Source organism: Pseudophryne corroboree, chromosome 1, assembly GCF_028390025.1.
Source record: "Pseudophryne corroboree isolate aPseCor3 chromosome 1, aPseCor3.hap2, whole genome shotgun sequence".
Taxonomy (NCBI): domain Eukaryota; kingdom Metazoa; phylum Chordata; class Amphibia; order Anura; family Myobatrachidae; genus Pseudophryne; species Pseudophryne corroboree.
In genome coordinates, this window is record NC_086444.1 from 60,561,417 (window position 1) to 60,580,467 (window position 19,051).

Consider the following 19,051-nt stretch of genomic DNA (forward strand, 5'->3'; position numbering starts at 1 on the left):
GTCTTTTGTGACTGAGTATCAGTTACATTGACATAAGTATCTTTTTTCTTCTGACCTCAATAACGGAGCACTGGCAACATTATTGTTACATTTCATCTCTGATACTGTGTTTCCTGCACTAGTGTGAAGAATCCATTATCACCCATTATTGGTAGTTGTTCTCATTGACTTATACAAAAAAATCTTCTTTTAGATATTTTCCTATACGGATTTGCAATTAGCACTGTGAAAATTTCGGTGGGGAATTAATATCTTTGTTGATGCAATCACCTGTTCATTCCCCTTTTCTCTCCTCTTCTTTTCTCCTTTTCCATACTTATCTTTTTTCATGGACTCTCACCATTGATTCAGGGATTATCCCTGTCTAACATTGGCAGCAGATCCATCTTTTTCTTTATACTAGATATTTAGTGAACTCTCATCAGTGATTCCAAGAGCCCTTGCCATCATTCGCAATCCTCTACTATCATACCACACTGGAAACGCCCGAAACCGTCCGATCTTGGAAGCTAATCAGTGTTGGGCTGGGTCAGTACTCTAGTGGGCGACCATTGAGGAATACCCAGTGTTGTAGAGCTCACATTGATCCGTTACGCTCAGAGTCTAACACTGACAGCAGATTCACACTGTTACTTTTTTCTATCTGCTCTGTCCCCCTTTTTAAAAGTGTGGGAACTAGTACTTAAGTACCTTTTGATTGTGGACATATACAGGGTTAGTCTGTTCCGACAGCCCAAGTATTATCTGGAGGTTCTACATCTGTTTCATCAATTTTTGGCATTCTTATTATATTGATACAATCGGGACCGATTACACTAAATTCAGCACTGATTTGTTATTAATTGAACATTTATTTATTTATTCTTACATCATAAGTTTGTGTTATTGAGGATTGATACAATTTTGTACTAATTCCATCATTCATTGGATTGTTACCTAATTTTTGACGATTATATATCTTTTTATTCCAAGATGTTAATAAAAGTTATATTTTATACTTAGATTTATTCTTATCTTATCTATGTAACATTTATATTATTATTTAAAAAGTAAAGAGTGTGCCCAGAAAAGAGTCTCTTTTTTCTTCTCTGTTTCGGTTATTGAGGTTAATAATACTAGTGATGAGCGGGTTCGGTTCCTCGGAATCCGAACCCCCCCCGAACTTCACCCATTTTACACGGGTCCGAGGCATACTCGGATACTCCAGTATTGCTCGGTTAACCCGAGCGCGCCTGAACGTCATCATCCCGCTGTCGGATTCTCGCAAGATTCGGATTCTATATAAGGAGCCGCGCGTCGCCGCCATTTTTCACTCGTGTATTGGAAATGATAGTGAGAGGACGTGGCTGGCGTCCTCTCACTTTGTTTCAGAACTTTCAGGGGGCTGCAAATATCTTTATTCTGGGGACCAGCAGTACTACAGGAGGAGTACAGTGCAGAGTTTTGCTGACCAGTGACCACCAGTATTATACGTTCTATGCCTGAAAAACGCTCCATATCTGTGCTCAGTGTGCTGCATATATCTGTGCTCACACTGCTTTATTGTGGGGACTTGGGACCAGCAGTATTATATAGGAGTACAGTGCAGAGTTTTGCTGACCAGTGACCACCAGTATTATACGTTCTCTCCTCTGCCTGAAAAACACTCCATATCTGTGCTCAGTGTGCTGCATATATCTGTGCTCACACTGCTTTATTGTGGGGACTGGGGATCAGCAGTATTATATAGGAGGAGTACAGTGCAGAGTTTTGCTGACCAGTGACCACCAGTATTATACGTTCTCTGCCTGAAAAACGCTCCATATCTGTGCTCAGTGTGCTGCATATATCTGTACTCACACTGCTTTATTGTGGGGACTGGGGACCAGCAGTATTATATAGGAGGAGTACAGTGCAGAGTTTTGCTGACCAGTGACCACCAGTATTATACGTTCTCTGCCTGAAAAACGCTCCATATCTGTGCTCAGTGTGCTGCATATATCTGTGCTCACACTGCTTTATTGTGGGGACTGGGGACCAGCAGTATTATATAGGAGGAGTACAGTGCAGAGTTTTGCTGACCAGTGACCTCCAGTATTATACGTTCTCTGCCTGAAAAACGCTCCATATCTGTGCTCAGTGTGCTGCATATATCTGTGCTCACACTGCTTTATTGTGGGGACTGGGGACCAGCAGTATTATATAGGAGGAGTACAGTGCAGAGTTTTGCTGACCAGTGACCACCAGTATTATACGTTCTCTCCTCTGCCTGAAAAACGCTCCATATCTGTGCTCAGTGTGCTGCATATATCTGTGCTCACACTGCTTTATTGTGGGGACTGGGGACCAGCAGTATTATATAGGAGGAGTACAGTGCAGAGTTTTGCTGACCAGTGACCACCAGTATTATACGTTCTCTGCCTGAAAAACGCTCCATATCTGTGCTCAGTGTGCTGCATATATCTGTGCTCACACTGCTTTATTGTGGGGACTGGGGACCAGCAGTATTATATAGGAGGAGTACAGTGCAGAGTTTTGCTGACCAGTGACCACCAGTATTATACGTTCTCTGCCTGAAAAACGCTCCATATCTGTGCTCAGTGTGCTGCATATATCTGTGCTCACACTGCTTTATTGTGGGGACTGGGGACCAGCAGTATTATATAGGAGGAGTACAGTGCAGAGTTTTGCAGACCAGTGACCACCAGTATTATACGTTCTCTCCTCTGCCTGAAAAACGCTCCATATCTGTGCTCAGTGTGCTGCATATATCTGTGCTCACACTGCTTTATTGTGGGGACTGGGGACCAGCAGTATTATATAGGAGGAGTACAGTGCAGAGTTTTGCTGACCAGTGACCACCAGTATTATACGTTCTCTCCTCTGCCTGAAAAACGCTCCATATCTGTGCTCAGTGTGCTGCATATATCTGTGCTCACACTGCTTTATTGTGGGGACTGGGGACCAGCAGTATTATATAGGAGGAGTACAGTGCAGAGTTTTGCTGACCAGTGACCACCAGTATTATACGTTCTCTGCCTGAAAAACGCTCCATATCTGTGCTCAGTGTGCTGCATATATCTGTGCTCACACTGCTTTATTGTGGGGACTGGGGACCAGCAGTATTATATAGGAGGAGTACAGTGCAGAGTTTTGCTGACCAGTGACCACCAGTATTATACGTTCTCTGCCTTAAAAACGCTCCATATCTGTGCTCAGTGTGCTGCATATATCTGTACTCACACTGCTTTATTGTGGGGACTGGGGACCAGCAGTATTATATAGGAGGAGTACAGTGCAGAGTTTTGCTGACCAGTGACCACCAGTATTATACGTTCTCTGCCTGAAAAACGCTCCATATCTGTGCTCAGTGTGCTGCATATATCTGTGCTCACACTGCTTTATTGTGGGGACTGGGGACCAGCAGTATTATATAGGAGGAGTACAGTGCAGAGTTTTGCAGACCAGTGACCACCAGTATTATACGTTCTCTCCTCTGCCTGAAAAACGCTCCATATCTGTGCTCAGTGTGCTGCATATATCTGTGCTCACACTGCTTTATTGTGGGGACTGGGGACCAGCAGTATTATATAGGTGGAGTACAGTGCAGAGTTTTGCTGACCAGTGACCACCAGTATTATACGTTCTCTGCCTGAAAAACGCTCCATATCTGTGCTCAGTGTGCTGCATATATCTGTGCTCACACTGCTTTATTGTGGGGACTGGGGACCAGCAGTATTATATAGGAGGAGTACAGTGCAGAGTTTTGCTGACCAGTGACCACCAGTATTATACGTTCTCTCCTCTGCCTGAAAAATGCTCCATATCTGTGCTCAGTGTGCTGCATATATCTGTGCTCACACTGCTTTATTGTGGGGACTGGGGACCAGCAGTATTATATAGGAGGAGTACAGTGCAGAGTTTTGCTGACCAGTGACCACCAGTATTATACGTTCTCTGCCTGAAAAATGCTCCATATCTATGCTGCATTGTAGTATATAGTAGGAGTGCAGTGCATAATTTTGCTGACCACCAGTATATAATATATAGGAGTACGGTACAGAAGGCCACTGCTCTACCTACCTCTGTGTCGTCAAGTATACTATCCATCCATACCTGTGGTGCATTTCAGTTTTGCACAGTTTGCTGACCACCAGTATATAATATATAGCAGTACGGTACAGTAGGCCACTGCTCTACCTACCTCTGTGTCGTCAAGTATACTATCCATCCATACTTGTGGTGCATTTCAGTTGTGCGCAGTATATATTGTAGAAGGCCTTTGCTATTGATACTGGCATATAATTCCACACATTAAAAAATGGAGAACAAAAATGTGGAGGGTAAAATAGGGAAAGATCAAGATCCACTTCCACCTCCTGCTGAAGCTGCTGCCACTAGTCATGGCCGAGACGATGAAATGCCATCAACGTCGTCTGCCAAGGCCGATGCCCAATGTCATAGTAGAGAGCATATAAAATCCAAAACACAAAAGTTCAGTAAAATGACCCAAAAATCAAAATTAAAAGCGTCTGAGGAGACGCGTAAACTTGCCAATATGCCATTTACGACACGGAGTGGCAAGGAACGGCTGAGGCCCTGGCCTATGTTCATGGCTAGTGGTTCAGCTTCACATGAGGATGGAAGCACTCATCCTCTCGCTAGAAAAATGAAAAGACTTAAGCTGGCAAAAGCACAGCAAAGAACTGTGCGTTCTTCTAAATCACAAATCCCCAAGGAGAGTCCAATTGTGTCGGCTGCGATGCCTGACCTTCCCAACACTGGACGGGAAGAGGTGGCACCTTCCACCATTTGCACGCCCCCTGCAAGTGCTGGAAGGAGCACCAGCAGTCCAGTTCCTGATAGTCAAATTGAAGATGTCACTGTTGAAGTACACCAGGATGAGGATATGGGTGTTGCTGGCGCTGAGGAGGAAATTGACAAGGAGGATTCTGATGGTGAGGTGGTTTGTTTAAGTCAGGCACCCGGGGAGACACCTGTTGTCCGTGGGACGAATATGGCCATTGACATGCCTGGTCAAATTACAAAAAAAATAACCTCTTCGGTGTGAAATTATTTTAACAGAAATGCGGACAACAGGTGTCAAGCCGTGTGTTGCCTTTGTCAAGCTGTAATAAGTAGGGGTAAGGACGTTAACCACCTCGGAACATTCTCCCTTATACGTCACCTGCAGCGCATTCATCATAAGTCAGTGACAAGTTCAAAAACTTTGGATGACAGCGGAAGCAGTCCACTGACCACTAAATCCCTTCCTCTTGTAACCAAGCTCCTGCAAACCACACCACCATCTCCCTCAGTGTCAATTTCCTCCTTACACAGGAAAGCCAATAGTCCTGCAGGCCATGTCACTGTCAAGTCTGACGAGTCCTCTCCTGCCTGGGATTCCTCCGATGCATCCTTGAGTGTAACGCCTACTGCTGCTGGCGCTGCTGTTGTTGCTGCTGGGAGTCAATCGTCATCCCAGAGGGGAAGTCGGAAGACCACTTGTACTACTTCCAGTAAGCAATTGACTGTCCAACAGTCCTTTGCAAGGAAGATGAAATATCACAGCAGTCATCCTGCTTCAAAGCGGATAACTCAGGCCTTGGCAGCCTGGGCGGTGAAAAACGTGTTTCCGTTATCCACCGTTAATTCACAGGCAACTACAGACTTGATTGAGGTACTGTGTCCCGGTACCAAATACCATCTAGGTTCCATTTCTCTAGGCAGGCGATACCGAAAATTTACACAGACCTCAGAAAAAGAGTCACCAGTGTCCTAAAAAATGCAGTTGTACCCAATGTCCACTTAACCACGGACATGTGGACAAGTGGAGCAGGGCAGACTCAGGACTATATGACTGTGACAGCCCACTGGGTAGATGTATTGCCTCCCGCAGCAAGAACAGCAGCGGCGGCACCAGTAGCAGCATCTCGCAAACGCCAACTCGTTCCTAGGCAGGCATCACTTTGTATCACCACTTTCCATAAGAGGCACACAGCTGACAACCTCTTACGGAACTTGAGGAACATCATCGCAGAATGGCTTACCCCAAATGGACTCTCCTGGGGATTTGTGACATCGGACAATGCCAGCAATATTGTGCGTGCATTACATCTGGGCAAATTCCAGCACGTCCCATGTTTTGCACATACATTGAATTTGGTGGTGCAGAATTATTTAAAAAACGACAGGGGTGTGCAAGAGATGCTGTCGGTGGCCCGAAGAATTGCGGGCCACTTTCAGCATTCAGCCACCGCGTGCCGAAGACTGGAGCACCAGCAAACAGTCCTGAACCTGCCCTGCCATCATCTGAAGCAAGAGGTGGTAACGAGGTGGAATTCAACCCTCTATATGCTTCAGAGGATGGAGGAGCAGCAAAAGGCCATTCAAGCCTATACATCTGCCTACGATATAGGCCAGGGGTGGCCAACCAGTCAGAGACAAAGAGCCAAGAAATCTTGTTAGGTACATCAAAGAGCCGACTTCGAGCCGAAGGCGCACTTGCAAAAAAGGGGTGTGATCTTGTGCCTGCTAGGCCACGCCCCTGTTATAAAATACATTGAAAAAGCCAGATCCAACATAAAATACAATGAAAAAGCCACTTCTACATCAAATAATTGAAAAGGCCAGATCTGCATAAAATATATTGAAAAGCCAGATTCACATAATACACTTCAGTTCCCCCATGTGTCACTCCAGCCAGCACCCTCCTGTGTCACTCCAGCCAGCTCCCCCATGTGTATTTGGCTCCCTCAGTTCTCAGTCTACGTAATGCTGCTGCATGTCTGGCTGGAGTGCAGCGGTTTACAGATCTCTTGTGGTCACGTGACTTTGAGTGTTGGGAGCCACATTTGAATAAAGAAAGAGCCGCATGTGGCTCAAGAGCCACGCGTTGGCCACCACTGATATAGGCAAAGGAGGGGGAATGCACCTGACTCAAGCACAGTGGAGAATGATTTCAACGTTGTGCAAGGTTCTGCAACCCTTTGAACTTGCCACACGTGAAGTCAGACACTGCCAGCTTGAGTCAGGTCATTCCCCTCATCAGGCTTTTGCAGAAGAAGCTGGAGACATTGAAGGAGGAGCTAAACAGAGCAATTCCGCTAGGCATGTGGGACTTGTGGATGGAGCCCTTAATTCGCTTAACCAGGATTCACGGGTGGTCAATCTGTTGAAATCAGAGCACTACATTTTGGCCACCGTGCTCGATCCTAGATTTAAAACCTACGTTGGATCTCTCTTTCCGGCAGACACAAGTCTGCAGAGGTTCAAAGACCTGCTGGTGAGAAAATTGTCAAGTCAAGCGGAACGTGACCCGTCAACAGCTCCTCCTTCACATTCTCCGCAACTCGGGGTGCAAGGAAAAGGCTAAGAATTCCGAGCCCACCAGCTGGCGGTGATGCAGGGCAGTCTGGAGCGAGTGCTGACATATGGTCCGACTGAAGGACCTGCCAACGATTACTGACATGTCGTCTACTGTCACTGCATATGATTCTCTCACCATTGAAAGAATGGTGGAGGATTATATGAGTGACCGCATCCAAGTAGGCACGTCAGACAGTCCGTACGTATACTGGCAGGAAAAAGAGGCAATTTGGAGGCCCTTGCAGAAACTGGCTTTATTTTACATAAGTTGCCCACCCTCCAGTGTGTACTCCGAAAGAGTGTTTAGTGCAGCCGCTCACCTTGTCAGCAATCGGCGTGCGAGGTTACTTCCAGAAAATGTGGAGAAGATGATGTTCATCAAAATGAATTATAATCAATTCCTCCGTGGAGACATTCACCACCAATTGCCTCCAGAAAGTACACAGGGACCTGAGATGGTGGATTCCAGTGGGGACGAATTAATAATCTGTGAGGATGGGGATGTACATAGTGAAAGGGGTGAGGAATCGGACGATGAGGAGGAGGTGGACATCTTGCCTCTGTAGAGCCAGTTTGTGCAAGGAGAGATTGATTGCTTCTTTTTTGGTGGGGGCCCAAGCCAACCAGTCATTTCAGTCACAGTTGTGTGGCAGACCCTGTCGCTGAAATGATGGGTTTGTTAAAGTGTGCATGTCCTGTTTATACAACATAAGGGTGGGTGGGAGGGCCCAAGGACAATTCCATCTTGCACCTCTTTTTTCTTTCATTTTTCTTTGCATCATGTGCTGTTTGGGGACAATTTTTTTGAAGTGCCATCCTGCCTGACACTGCAGTGCCACTCCTAGATGGGCCAGGTGTTTGTGTCGGCCACTTGTGTCGCTTAGCTTAGCCATCCAGCGACCTTGGTGCACCTCTTTTTTTCTTTGCATCATGTGCTGTTTGGGGACTATTTTTTTGAAGTGCCATCCTGTCTGACACTGCAGTGCCACTCCTAGATGGGCCAGGTGTTTTTGTCGGCCACTTGGGTCGCTTAGCTTAGTCATCCAGCGACCTCGGTGCAAATTTTAGGACTAAAAATAATATTGTGAGGTGTGAGGTGTTCAGAATAGACTGAAAATGAGTGGAAATTATGGTTATTGAGGTTAATAATACTATGGGATCAAAATGACCCCCAAATTCTATGATTTAAGCTGTTTTTGAGGGGTTTTTGTAAAAAAACACCCGAATCCAAAACACACCCGAATCCGACAAAAAATTTTCAGGGAGGTTTTGCCAAAATGCGTCCGAATCCAAAACACGGCTGCGGAACCGAATCCAAAACAAAAACACAAAACCCGAAAAATGTCCGGTGCACATCTCTAAATAATACTATAGGATCAAAATTACCTCCAAATTCTATGATTTAAGCTGTTTTTTAGTTTTTGAGGGTTTTTTGAAAAAAAAAGCCACCCAAATCCAAAACGCATCCGAATCTGACAAAAATCCAAAAGGGTGGTTTTGTCAAAATGCGTCCGAATCCAAAACACGACCGCGGAACCAAATCCAAAACCAAAGCACAAAACACGAAAAATGCCCGCTGCACATCTCTACCTAGAACATCTTCAGTTTAACAAAGAGAGGTATGGACCTCCCCTATTAACTGAACAGTCTGTACCAGTCCCTCTGACCTCAAAACTGTAGTGTATGTGATATGAACTGCTGTCACCCCAACTTAGTTACTTTAGAAAGTCTATAGGGGTGATTCCAATCCTCACAAAGCCTGTTATGTGCCGTTCTGTGAAGGGCTCACACTAGCTATTGAAATTTTTCCCCACAACCTTAAAGAGGTGCGCAAGAAAAGTTGCAATATTGAGCTTGCCATATTAGGCAAATGTTTGCACAGCGGAATATTGCGTGGTGTTCAGCTGCACACCGCACAGAATTGAATCAGCCCCTACATATGGTGTCATCCAGTTTGAGAGGCCAAACTGGAGAACTTATTGTGGAGAGGGGGCTTGGACTGCACACCCTAGCTTCTTATAATGGGATGTGCTCCCTTGCTGGGACTTAGGGCATAATTCAGGGCTGCAGCTCCTTCCAAAGTGTGGGGAGGGAAGCTGGCCAGGACATATGAACGTACATGTGAAGTTGTATGTAACATATGTCCTGCCTTCCTTCCCCGGAATCAGCAGCCGCCGTAGCATGGTTACTGTGTCACTGCTCAGCCTGTCAATTGCCATTTAGCCTGCCCCCGGGGGTCGTCTTATTAAGCAGAGAGATAAAGCGGAGAGGGATAAAGTACAAACCAGTCAGCTCCTCTCATTTTTTTAAACACAGCCTGTAAAATGACAGGTGCTAATTGGTTGGTACTTTATCTCTCTCTACTTTATCTCTATACCAGGCTTGATACATCTCCACCACTAAGTGTATGCTACTTTAAAGTTAATATAATTAAGGTTTATTTCATATTGATTTTTTTCATTCTCATTTTAATAATAATTAAATTCTTACAAATAGCTGACTCACATCTATGACTTTTAATTAAATGTTTGTTTATGTAATATTTTCCAAAGAGGGCATTGGGGGTAATTCAGAGTTAATCACAGCAGCAAATTTGTTAGCAGTTGGACAAAACCATGGCCCTCATTTCGAGTTGTTCGCTCGCTAGCTGCTTTTAGCAGCATTGCAAACGCTACGCCGCCGCCCTCTGGGAGTGTATCTTAGCTTAGCAGAATAGCGAACAAAAGATTAGCAGAACTGCTACTAAATAATTCCCTGCAGTTTCTGTGTAGCTCCAGACCTACTCCTAGACTGCGATCACCTCAGTCCGTTTAGTTCCTGGTTTGACATCACAAACATGCCCTGCGTTTGGTCAGGCACACCCCCGTTTCTCCAGCCACTCCTGCGATTTTACCTGGCACGCCTGCGTTTTTTTAGCACACTCCCTGAAACAGCCAGTTTCCGCCCAAAAACACCAACTTCCTGTCAATCACACTACGATCGCTGGAGCGATGAAAAAACGTTGCACGAGCTTGTGTAAATCTACAAAGTTTTGTGTGAAAGTACTTAGCGCATGCGCGCTGCGTATCATGCGCATGCGCATTTTTGCCATTTTTCACTTGATCGCTGCACTGCGAAAATCGGCAGCAAGCAAACAACTCGGAATGACCACCCATGTGCACTGCAGGTGTGGCAGATGTAACATGTGCAGAGAGAGTTAGATTTGGGTGGGTTATTTTGTTTCTGTGCAGGATAAATACTGGCTGCTTTATTTTTACACTGCAATTTAGATTTCAGTTTGAACACACCCCACCCAAATCTAACTCTCTCTGCACATGTTACATCTGCCCCCCCCCCCCCCCCCTGCAGTGCACATGGGGGGTAATTCCAAGTTGATCGCAGCAGGAATTTTGTAGCAATTGGGCAAAACCATGTGCACTGCAGGGGAGGCAGATTTAACATGTGCAGAGAGAGAGAGAGATTTGGGTGAGGTGTGTTCAATCTGCAATCTAAATTGCAGTGTAAAAATAAAGCAGCCAGTATTTACCCTGCACAGAAAAAAAATAACCCACCCAAATCTAACTCTCTCTGCACATGTTATACCTGTCCCCCCTGCACTACACATGGTTTTGGCCAACTGCTAACAAATTTGCTGCTGCGATCAACTCAGAAGTACTCCCTTAGTACTGCAATATAGGGGGTCAGTCGGACCCGTTCACAAGCAGCGGTTCATCGCTGCGGTGCGAACAGGTCAGAAATGCGCATGCGCGGTGCCTGCAATGCGCACGCGCATCATTGCTCAGCGCCAGCCGTCACCGGGCAACGACCAGAAGAAGAGAGTTATCGCTAGCGCGATCGCAAGAAGATTGACAGTAGGGAGGCATTCCGGGCGGATACTCACCGTTTTACGGGTGTGGAGATCTGAACGCAGGCGTGTCCAGGCATTTGGAGGGCGGTTGTCTGACGTCAATTCCGGGACCTTCATCGCTGGATCCATCGCACAGGGTAAGTAACTGCAGGGCTGGTCTTGTTCTGCACAAAAATTTTTGAGCATAGCAGGGCTGCACAAACGATTGCAGCCCTGCTATGCTAAAATACACTCCCCCATAGGCGGGGTCTAGTTGATCGCACGAGCAGCAAAAAGTTGCTAAGTGCGATCAACTTGGAATGACCCCCTTAGGAACAAGAGTGCAGGTGCACCATACACCATTAAAATTATAACAACCATCATAGCCGAGGTTCTTGGCATATATTGGCCGGTATATGAGCCTGTCCACCTTCTTCACGGTGAGCTCATCGGGCAGGTCCCTAAAATTTTAGAGGTTTGCCTCTGGGGCGCAGAGCACCCCCAAACCACCCCAGCCATACCACACCAGGGCATCACACAAATGAGGGATAGAAGTGAGAAATCAGTGTTAGCAAGTGAGGGAAGCTGCTGAGTGTTAGGAAGAGGACAGCAGTAAAGGTGTCAGAGTGTTAGAAAGTAAGTTTAGCTGATCAGTGTTACAAGTATAAAAGATATGTGAAAAATGCTACATAAATAAAAACAAACACAGGGTGATGTAGGTGTTAGAAATAAGTATAAGGTGGTGATCCCCCGAAGTGGCCCAGCCAGAGCAATCCAAGGAGCCCCATGCCGAAAAAGTGCACCCCCAAACTGACTTTCTAATAGTGATGTGCACCGGAAATTTTTCGGGTTTTGTGCTTTGGTTTTGGATTCGTTTCCGCGGCCGTGTTTTGGATTCGGACGCGTTTTGGCAAAACCTCCCTGAAAAATTTTTGTCGGATTCGGGTGTGTTTTGGATTTGGGTGTTTTTTTTACAAAAACCCCTCAAAAACAGCTTAAATCATAGAATTTGGGGGTCATTTTGATCCCATAGTATTATTAACCTCAATAACCATAATTTCCACTCATTTTCAGTCTATTCTGAACACCTCACAATATTATTATTATTTTTTTGTGTAAACTGTTTTTTTATTGATTAAATCAGCAGACAAAACATTACAGCAATACTTTTCCAAAAAAGGGGGTGGACAAAAACATCACATATCATGTATGTCAGTACACTATACATAGGGCGTCCAATGTAGAAAAATAATTTGTCTGCTTCGCTTACAACATCAGAACTTATAAAGGAGGAACATTTTAACAAAACAGCATAGGAAAATGGGAAAAAAGGAGAAAGAGAGAGAAGAAAAGAGAGAAAAAGGAGAAGAGAGGGAAAATTAAGACGGGTAGAGTCAGATGTGAGAGTCTACGCGTAGGGAAAGGTTGTTTGGGGGACGGAGGGGGGGGTCTCTACCCCATAAGGGACTGAGACACATTAGAGAGACATCGTTGTCGGAATATGAATATGGCTATGAATATGAATGTGGATATGAATATGAATACGAAAACGAAGGGGGTTATGTCGCCATGTAGGACCGATACAAAGGTGTGTCTTTAAAGTCGTACCAGGGGAACAAAATAGCTATAAAATTAACGGTTTTCCCGGATGAAAAGGAGACAAGGTCTTCCATATCTAAAAAGTAATCGACCTTTGTGAGCCATAATTTAATCGAGGGTGGAGAAGTGGATCTCCAAAGGATTGGAACAACCGCTTTTGCTGCGTTGCTAAGATGTCTCATCAGGGAATGTTTGTAAGAGTGTGTTCCTGCAGGGGTGTGATTGAGAAGCCAAAAACCTGGGTCTTTCGGGATCTCATCTCCCACTATCTGTTCGGTGCATTTAAAAACCTCTGCCCAGAACGGAGTTATAAGAGGGCATTCCCACCAAATATGTATAAAACTCCCTGGGACGTTTTTACATCTCCAGCACAGATTCGAGAGAGAGGGAAACATTTTATTGAGAACAAGAGGGGTCCTATACCACCTATATATAAGTTTATAGAGGGTCTCCAATGTCGATAAGCATAAAGAACTCGCCTGAGCGTTTGTAAATACGGAATCCCAGTTAATCTGCATAGGTAGCCCTGACAGTTCCCTCTCCCAGGAAGCCAGAAAGGTAGGAGGTTGCGGAAAAAAGTTTTCCATGATCAGCATATAGATTTGTGAGATAGTATGTGTGGGAGAACTGGGAGAGGTGCATAGTCTTTCAAACCCGGTGAGATCCCTAGTTATGTCAGAGAGGTTCCTAGAAGATGATATGAAATGATGAACCTGCAGGAACCTCCAAAACTCAGCACTATGCAGGTTCCAAGAAGACTGAACATCTGAAAAAGAGCGTACCCTACCCGAGCTCACCAGCTGACCGACTCTAAAAATCCCGGCTTCCGCCCATGGAGCAAAGGCTGTCCCGTGAAGACCTGGAGCAAATTCGGAGTTATGGAGAAGGGAGGTTAGGGGAGACCATTTAGAGGATATATGGCTCTGGGTTCTCAACGTGGCCCATAATTTGAGTGTGGGGGAGACCGTGGGGTGTGAGACCTTCGGAAGGGAAGGAAGCCAAGGTGCAATTTCAATATAATGTGGGAGACAGCCCTCCTCTAGTAGGACCCATTGTTTGCGGTCTTTAGCACGCGTCCATTCCAGAATCCTATTCAAGTGCACTGCGTGGTAGTAGTTAGGAATATGCGGGAGTTGTTGCCCCCCTTGATGTTTTCTCCTAAATAAAATGTCGTGTTTAAACCTATGTGTCTTACAACCCCATACAAACGCACGAATAAGATTCTGGACGTCTCGGACAGAGGCGTCACTCACCTCTGTGACACCCGGTGCGGCAGCGAGGATAAAGGGGGTGGGGTTTCACTTGAACGGGTGTGGCTTAAATAGAGGGGCGGGGCTTCGCGGGCGGGATCCGTTTTTAGACAATTGCAGACATGCAAAGGGGGCGGGGCTTTGCGGAGGGGCGGAGCTTCGCGTCCCGACACCCTTTTTTATCACTGGGGGGTGTGGGAGGTGAGGGCTGACTCCCGGGAGGTGCTGTCCCTGCAGTGCTGGCTCCTACACAGTGACAGGAGCCGAGTGCTGCACATAATATAACAGTGCAGCACTCGGCTTCTGTCACTCTGCAGGAGCCGGCATTTTGGTGTCACCCCTCGGCGGGTGACACCCAGGAGCGGGCCGCACCCCCCGAACCCCCCTTGTGACGCCACTGGTCTCGGAGCCAAAGCAGGGGGATGTGTATCGGAAGGGTCTGGAGAAAGAATAGTATCCTAGGGAGGGCGTTCATTTTGACAACGTTAATCCTGCCGAACCAAGACAATCTTAGTTTCTTCCATTTCTGGAAGTCTAGGCGAAGCCTAGCCAATAAGGGGTTAAAATTTAGGGAGAATAGTTTGGATAAATCGTTAGTCAGTAACACCCCTAAATATTTTAATTTGTGATCATGCCAGGTAAAAGGGAAGGCATGTTTCAGGCCCTCTACTATATCAGGAGGAGTAGTTAAATTCATGGCAATAGATTTGGAATAGTTTATCTTGAAGTTAGAGAGGGCTCCAAACTTCTCAAATTCTACCATCAAGTTTGGCAAAGAGGTGACCGGTTTTGTGATTATAGCAAGTAGGTCGTCGGCATATAAAGCCAGTTTGTATTCAGTCCCTTTTACCTACAAACCCGAAATGCTCGGGTTAGTCCTAATGCTTCGAGCTAATGTTTCCATGCAAAGGACAAAGAGCAATGGGGATAATGGACAGCCCTGTCGCGTGCCATTGGAAATTGGAAAGGAGTCTGAAAGGGAGCCATTAATCCTAATTTTGGCGGACGGGGAGGTATAAAGGGATAGGATTCTGTGAAGACAGGCATTACCGAGTCCCAGATGCTTCAGTATACCAGCCAGAAAGTCCCAGTCCACTCTATCAAATGCTTTTTCAGCATCGGTCGACAGTATGATTGAAGGGGATAAAAGCTGTCCGGCATAGTGAATCGTGTTAAGCACTTTAGAGGTATTATCCCTGGCTTCTCGGCCTAAGACAAATCCAGCTTGATCTCCATGTATCAGACCAGGTAATAATAGTTTAAGGCGGTTTGCAATCAGTTTGGCAAACAGTTTTATGTCTATGTTTAATAGTGAGATTGGCCGGTAACTGGAGCAAAGGCTGGGGTCTTTACCCTCCTTGGGTAGAACTGTAATATGGGCTTTGAGAGATTGTGGGGAGAAAGGTGATTGTTCCGATATGGTATTAAAGGCTCTTGTGAGTATAGGGACTAGTTTATCTTTAAAAGCTTTGTAACAGGCAATGGTATATCCATCAGGGCCGGGACTCTTGCCGTTGGGAGAGGATTCAATAGCTTTCGTAACCTCCTCAATGGAAAACGGGGCATCTAGATCTTCTACTTCTTTTGTGGATAGCGTGGGGAAGTCTAAGGCCCGTTAATAGTCAGCTATGGCTGTTTGGTGGGACAATTTGTCAGTTCTTCCGGTCGGACCAGAGAGGTTATACAGAGTGGAATAATATGTCCTAAAGGCCCTAGCGATGTGGGGTGTCTGGTGTTGGGATTGGCTGTGACTATTTTTAATTGTGTGAATAAAAGTAAGAGCACGTTGTTCTCTAAGTGTTTTGGCTAATAATTAATTTCCCAGGTTTGTTGCCCCATTGATAGTATCTACTATGGCACTTCCGATAAGAGAACTTGACTCTATCAGAGAGTAACTTATTCAGATCAGCCCTAGCGGCTTCGAGATCGGCTTAATGTTGTGTGGTTTGGGATTTTTTATGTAGAAGCTCGAGAGATTGTATTTTAGACAATAAATCACCCCGAAGTTTCTCCCTCTGCTTTTTGCGGAAGGATCCTATCTGAACACAGACCCCCCTAATGACACATTTGTGAGCTTCCCAGACTGAGACTTTGGAAATATCCTCTAAGTCATTGGTACAAATGTAAGACTCTAAAGCGTTGTCGATTCGAGACCTACAGTCTGCGTCCTGCAAAAAAGTGTCGTTAAAACGCCAGGACCATTGGCGATGTGTACTAGGAGGCAAGCGTAAAGTGAGGTTAACTGGGGCATGATCTGACCACACAATCTGTCCTATAGAGGCATCGGAAAGGAGGTGTAAGTACCGGTGGCTCAGAAACAGGTAATCAAGTCTGGAATATGTCTGATGTGGGTGTGAGAAAAAAGAGTAATCTAACTCAGTAGGATGCGTCAGTCTCCAAGTGTCAATCAGCTGGTGGTCGAGCAGGGTGCGTCTCATTCCCCTATGCTCCCTCTCTGGCCTGCAGGAGATCTTTTTAGAATTGTCCTGGTGGGGATCTAGGGTCCAGTTAAGATCACCTCCCATCACCACAACCCCCTCCAAGAGAGGTTCCACGTTATCTAGAACTGAGGATATAAAGGAAGGTTGTTTAGCGTTAGGAGCGTATATGTTCAAGAAAGAAAAACGTTGACCATGTATGTCGCATTTCACCAGCAACCCCCTACCCTCAGCTATTCTATGGGAAGCAACATTAAGGACAGGCAGGTGGCGAGCCAGCAAAATAGCCACTCCCAATGTCTTACCAGCAGAGTTATTAGACAGGAAAACATGAGGATAATAGTGACATTTTAGGGACGGTACGTGTTCCATCTTGAAATGTGTTTCCTGAATAAAAGCAACGTCAACTTTCTCATCTCTAAGCCATTTAAGAAGTTTAGACCTTTTCTCAGGAACATTCAGCCCTTTAACGTTAAGGGTAGTTACATGTAAATCATTCACCCCCATAATCAGGCGGACCTAGTTGCTTCACATTAGCCCTCCCTACGGCAGACACCGGGGAAGATGAAGGAAGAGCAGCAAGGGAAAGAAATAGGAAAAAAGGAAAAGCTAAGGAAAGAAGAAAAAAAGATGCAGCGTGGGAAACCACGCCGAAAAGTACTTTGACATTAAACAGAAATGATAATACTACAAAAAGGACTGCTGCAAAAAGGACAGGAGCGGAATCCTGCCGACTCCCAGTCCAAAGAAACAGGGGATGCAGCATAGTGGGGGTCCTACGGGAGGCCCAGGACAGTGACCACCCACAAGATAGAATCTAAACAAATATGTGGTATTACCGAGGTGTGCACAAAGGCACAAGTGAAACAAAATATGAAAACAAAGTATATAAAAGCTTATATAAAAGTGTACATATAATCCTTAAACAATCATACCAGGTTTCATGAAGGTTGACCAGTTATGTATGTGAGTATCGACAACAAGATAAAGAATTCAGCATAAAAATAAACCAAAATAGCATGTCGACGATACCACATCACTTATCTATGAAACCATGGCAACTGCATTCTATTATTAAGTTACCAGAAACCGATCTCACGTGTGAGCAACACATAGCACTATTTAAGAGAAAAAAAAAACTCAATATAAAACATGGGTAGCAAATAAATTTACGTCCGCTCGGGACGAAACTTCTCATTTAAGGAGGCTCTAAAGAACGTGGACCAGGAGTTGCTCCCCGCATCCGTGGGGAACGAACTTGTTGCCACGCGTCGTCTGGAGGGAGAACAACAGGCAGGTCCGGTAGGTGGTGAAAAGCGTCCCAATCTGGTAACAGTACCGGAGGAATTTCCAAGATCGTGAAGAAGGCCTGTAAATCCGAAGGTCTAGAGAGACTCGCGACTTTACCACCATGAGAAACCTGGAGGGAGAAAGGGAAGGCCCATCTGTATTTCAGCTCCAGTTTCCTAAGAGAGTCTGTAAGAGGTTTCAAGGCTCGACGTTGTTGTAATGTCGACCAGGCAAGGTCAGGAAATATCTGTATCTTGTCCCCTTGAAAGTCAATGCTGTCCAGCTGACGGGCCGACCTCATTATTTCCTCTTTTTGGACATAATAATGGAGCCTGCAAATCACGTCTCGTGGTCTGTCAGAGGGTAGGCCGCGAGGACGGAGGGCTCGGTGAGCTCTATCAAATATAATGTCCTTGTTCGGATCCAGGTCAATAAGTTCTCCAAATATCGTAGATAAGGCGGCTGTCAGGTCAGCCTGTTGGACACTCTCGGGTAAGCCTCTGACTCTGATATTATTTCGCCGGCCGCGATTATCCATATCCTCAATACGTGATTTTAGAAAAGAGATATCGTCCCGTTGGTGAGATATCACCTCCCGAAATTTAATCAGAGAATCCACAGTAGACGATTGATGGCGTTCCAGGACATCGACTCGAGTCGCAATTTGGGACATATCTTGTCGGAGCGCTGTCACTTCCTGAGTGATGGTGGAAAGCAAGCGAGTCTCCAAAGCTGAGAAATCTTGTTTCGTAGGAAGTGACCTTACATAAGACAATATCTCGCTTATCTCCGCAGACAGGGAGAGGGCCTGTGGAGGCAACAGAGTCCCAGGGGATGCCATGTCGTCCACCGGGCCGTGTAGATTCGGGGAGGTCGGGACAGAAGAGGAAGTAGCGGGGATAGAGGTTGGAGTAGTTAAGAACTGACGTAGGTCCGACGAATGTCGGTTCGCGGGGGATGGGATCGCGCCTGGCTTGGTCTTGCCTTTTTCTTCTTTATCCCTCTCACCATGAGATCGGTTTTCAAATATAGCAGTTTAGAATTACACTTTCACATATCCTCGGCAGTGGAAAGCATGTGGGTCGACACCGTGCAAAAGCCCCCGCGTGGCCTTAGGGTGACATCAGGCAGGCAGGCGCATGGCTAGGGATCCATACGTCAACTCACATTGGTAGTACATCCGACTTGGTCCAATTGAGGTGTATCTGCGGGACTCTATACGTTAGAGAGTACGTTGCCCTGACACCGTTTCACGGTGTTATAGATGAATGACAGCAGCGTGTGGCGGGCTGTGTGGAAGC

At 45.8% G+C, this 19,051-nt stretch overlaps 1 pseudogene; it reads left to right on the forward strand.

The window, feature by feature from the left end:
* The first annotated feature begins 458 nt into the window (after window positions 1-458).
* On the forward strand, window positions 459-577 carry LOC134939470 (5S ribosomal RNA; annotated as a pseudogene).
* The last annotated feature ends 18,474 nt before the right edge of the window (window positions 578-19,051 follow it).